We start from the raw sequence: 4,424 nt of genomic DNA on the forward strand, positions 1-4,424 counted from the left end.
GTTAGGAGCTGCAGCTTTCACTACAGTCATCCAATCCCCAGGAGTCATTGCCAGAGTAGCAAGCCTTTCAACTTGCGCTATAGTAAAATTGGCGTTGACTCCATAGTTATGGACTGACTCAGGAAGTTCTTTAATCTATATATACTCCACCGGAGCATGAACGCGTCTGCCATCGGTGCCTTCAAAGACCGGAAATGCTTGCTGCACTTTTCTCTGTTCCTCTTCTGGAATGAATGAGTCTGAATGATACCTCTGCACTTAGGGTGGAGGTGCACTAGGACCCAGAGGTGGAGGGCCCGGAGACTGCGCAGCAAGCTGACTTTTGTCTCTAGCTGCTTTTGTCTTATTCTGTGACTGATTAGCTCATCTTTCATCTGGCTGGTATCTTTCTCCCTCATAGTGAGCCGCTTCTTCCTCTAAGTCTGTTTCCTCAGAGGGGCTAAGTTCCTCATCTGATTCTGAGCTACTAACAGCTAGTGCCTTGAACTCGTCTAATGGCAGATAGAGGCTCCTTCCCTTAGGTGCCTCCCCAGCTCGATCTCTCTTCGTCTCTCCCTTTCCATCCCTTTTTCTAAACTCTCCCAGGNCATTCTTTCCCTTATTTCTCTTTTCCTCAGGCTCAAGGCCCATGGAAAGGCTTTTATTCTTAGGTGCACCTTGTTTCCTCTGAACTCTTAATCTCTCTCCCCGCTCTGTCTCTGATAGACTGTCTTGGACCTCCTCCAGGACCCTCTGCCCTGCCTCAACCATTTGCTGACAATCCTCGTCTTTTAAGCACGATCTTACCAGCTTTCACAACGGTATGGCCCCTGCTTTAAGTTTGCCGTTCTGCTGTTCCCTAACTAGATCTCCTTTCAGTTTCTCCCAAGAGGCGATAGTTAATGACCCTGAGCACGCATACCATGGCGCTAAGCGATCTATCTCTTTAACAAAGCCCTCTATAGTCTTAGTGGCGATTTTTAGGCCATACTGCCTCAAGACTGACCGTAAGGCAGTCACCACGGAGTGGGAGGTTCCCATACTGCTCGCTGCCCTTCTATCTAACCGTGCCTGACCGCGACTGAGAACCAGTCAGCAGTTCCAGCGGTGGAAGCAGTACGTAATCAAAAGAAAAAGAACGAGCCCCGTGAAAACATACAAAAAGGCCTCTAACGCTGGAGAAATTTCAAGACCGAACATGCCTTACAGAGCCTTACGTGTCCTGCAGTTCTGAACCCGCTCCATGAACGGAGGGTCTCCCTTGCGCTGGTGATGGTATGAAGTTCCTGGGTTCTCAGAGCCACTTGTCCCGAGCTATTGTTCTCACTGGCAAGAACACACTCGGACGACCGGATTCTTCTGCAGCAAAAGGTTTATTGCTTCTTCAGGAGGGAAGACCCAGAACCCAGAAAATGGTGCTGCTTATATAGTCCTCAGCGTGGTGTGTCAGCACTTGATTTGTTGCTCACCCATCACCTCATTACTACGCCCCGATATGGGCAGTGACTTGGCGTGAATTCACTCTCGCACCTGTGCACAAGGCTTGTTTACTAGTTAGGCACAGCGGAAGCCAGCGCCATCTTGTAATGGCGATTGCTCACGGCTTTCCACAGGGGTAGGGCTTTGTTTTCTAAATCAACCTATTGTAAGTCTTCAGAATATTTATGTATGTATGTATGTATGTATGTATGTATGTTTGGGAGTTTTGCCTGCATATATGTATGTGTACCATGTGCATGCCTGGTACTTTTGGAGGTCCTGGGATAGGAGTTCCAGATGGTTGTGAACTGCCAATAGAGGGCTGAAAATTGAACCCAGGTCATCCAGAAGAGCAGCCAGTGGTCTTAACTGCTGAGGCACATCTCCAGCCTCCTGAGTCTTCCTTAGTCTGTTGCTATCATTTCTAAATATTTTTCTGTTTCATTTGAATTGCAATTTCTTAGTTCTATATACCATTTCTTATGATTCTTTTTATTTCTGTAAGGTTGGCAGTAATGCCTCTGTTCTTCCCATGTCTGTCTTTCTCCCTGTTAAATTCTAGCCAGGCAGTGATGGCACACACCATTAATCTCAGCACTCCAGAGGCAGAAGCAGGTTAGTTTGATTTACAGAGAGAGTTCCAGGTCAGCCAGGGCTACACAGAGAAGTACTGTCTTGAAAAAACAAAACAAATAGAAAGTTCCCCATGTGGTAACATGGCCTCGAACTCATATTCCTGTAGCAAAGGCTGATTGTGAACCTGTGATCCTGGTTAGATTCTTGGTAGCTGGGCTTATAGATTGTGTGCTACCTGGTCTGGTGGGCTTCTTTTAAAATATAGGTACAGGAATATAAGCTTATAAGTACTATTTTAGTAATAATTTATACTATACATATATCTTAATTTTTATTCAGCCTAAGTATTTTGCTATCTCTCTGATAATTTATTTATCAGTTATTTAAGGATACATGATATCTGATTTCTACATACTTGTGACTTTCCCATATTTTAATCTTCTCATCTCTATGTACATGTATTTGGGGACATTTCTGAGCCCAAGCTTGGTGGTGGGACAGGGACAGTGGTCTACTTCTCTGTTAAGAGCTGAGTGGTAAGTAGATGTGAATGGGGACACTAGTCACAGGTTTTGAGACTGCCTACCTATGTTGTCATGGAACCCTGCTTCATAGCTATGACAAGGTCACCCATGACAAGACCACAGTAATATTAGTGGTACCATACCCAGAGTAGAGCTCCCTTTCATGATATGGCCAGAGAAGAAGATGGGAGTCCACACTTACATAAAGTGTATTAATCTGTAATTTAGTCTTGGAAACAGGCAGCAGGAGTTAATAGCTGGTCCCTCCTGGGAAATAGCCCCCTGCTTTGCAGTTGTGCATTTCTGGCTTCAGTAGACCAGAGTATAATTTTGTCTCTTGGGACCAGGCACACAGAAAGTGGATGTTCTTGGTCACATACCATAAAACATGAGAATTCTAAGTTTTTGTAAATCTTCTTAAAGAAAGAAAGAAAGAGAGAGAGAGAGAGAGAGAGAGAGAGAGAGAGAGAGAGAGAGAGAGAGAGAGAGAGAGAGAGAGAGAGAGAGAGAGAGAGAAAGAAAGAAAGAAAGAAAGAAAGAAAGAAAGAAAGAAAGAAAGAAAGAAAGAAAGAAAGGCTGGAGAGATGGCTCAGGGATTAAGAACACTGGCTGGACTTGAGTTCACATGGGCCTCACAACCATCTAGAATGAGATCTGATGTCATCTTCTGACATGTAGGCATACATGCAGACCAACCACTCATACATGTAAATAAGTAAATAAGGTAAATAAATAGGTAAATAACAAATAAATGAACAACCAAATGAGCTGGAGAGATGGCTCAGTGGTTAGGAGTATTGGCTGTTTTTCCAAAGGACCTGGGTTCCAGTTCCAGCACCTACATGATAGCCTACAACTGTCTGTAACTCCAGTTCCAGGGGAACCAACATCCTCATACACATACATGCAGGCAAAACACCAATGCACATAAAATAAAAATAAACAATTTTTAAAAGGAAATACTTTTAAAAATACACCAGTGTGTGTATGTGTGTGTGTGTGTGTTCATGCACATGTGGCACTTGAGTATAGATCAAAGGTTTGTGAGATTTGGTTCTCTCCTTCACCATGAGGGGCTCTGGGTTCAAACTTGAGTTGTCAGACTTGTCAGCAAGTGCCTATACCCACTGAACTATCTTGCCTGTCCACTCTTGTACATTTTCATGAAAAAAAAGTTTCTCCATCCTCTATTTCTAAAATGTTCATTTAGTTTATTACATGTATATATACTGTTTTGCCTACACGGGTATCTATGTACCATGTGCATGCCTGGTGCCCACTGAGGTCAGAAGAGGGGATCAGATCCTGTGGAAATGGAGCTGTCATGTGTAGGCAGCCAATGCCTAAAAGATGGCACCGGTTTCCGGTACACTGTGGCCGTAAACAACATCACTGCGCAGGCAGGAGCTAGCCCGAATCTGGCGCCAACCCCTCCCGAGCAGGTGCATGCAAACTAAGGTGCCGGCAGACTGACCAATCCCAGGAGGACACATAGCCCTCCCCAGTGCTGGGGTGTATATATGCAGTCCTCCCTGGGTTCCCAGGGTTCCCGTAGCATTGAGGCGTTCCTGCAATAAAGCTGTTGAGAAGAATCCGACCGTGTTGCGGTTTCCTTGCCGGACGAGGTGGGCACAACAAATTAGTGGCCTGTACGGGGACCTGAGGATATCGTGGATTCAGAACTCTTCAGCTGAGGAACAGTGGTACCTGTAGGTCTCCCAAATTGATCCCCGGTTAAAAGGGGGGATATGTTTTTCTTGCCCGTGGACTCAGTGTGGGTAGCTCTTATCCTTGTTTCGTTTTTTGTAATTTCTGGCCTCTGCTTTTGTTTGATAGAAGCAGTTAAGGCAGGTCAGAAAATTCTCA

This window comes from Mus caroli, chromosome 4 (genome assembly GCF_900094665.2).
Source record: "Mus caroli chromosome 4, CAROLI_EIJ_v1.1, whole genome shotgun sequence".
NCBI classification, from domain to species: Eukaryota; Metazoa; Chordata; class Mammalia; order Rodentia; family Muridae; genus Mus; species Mus caroli.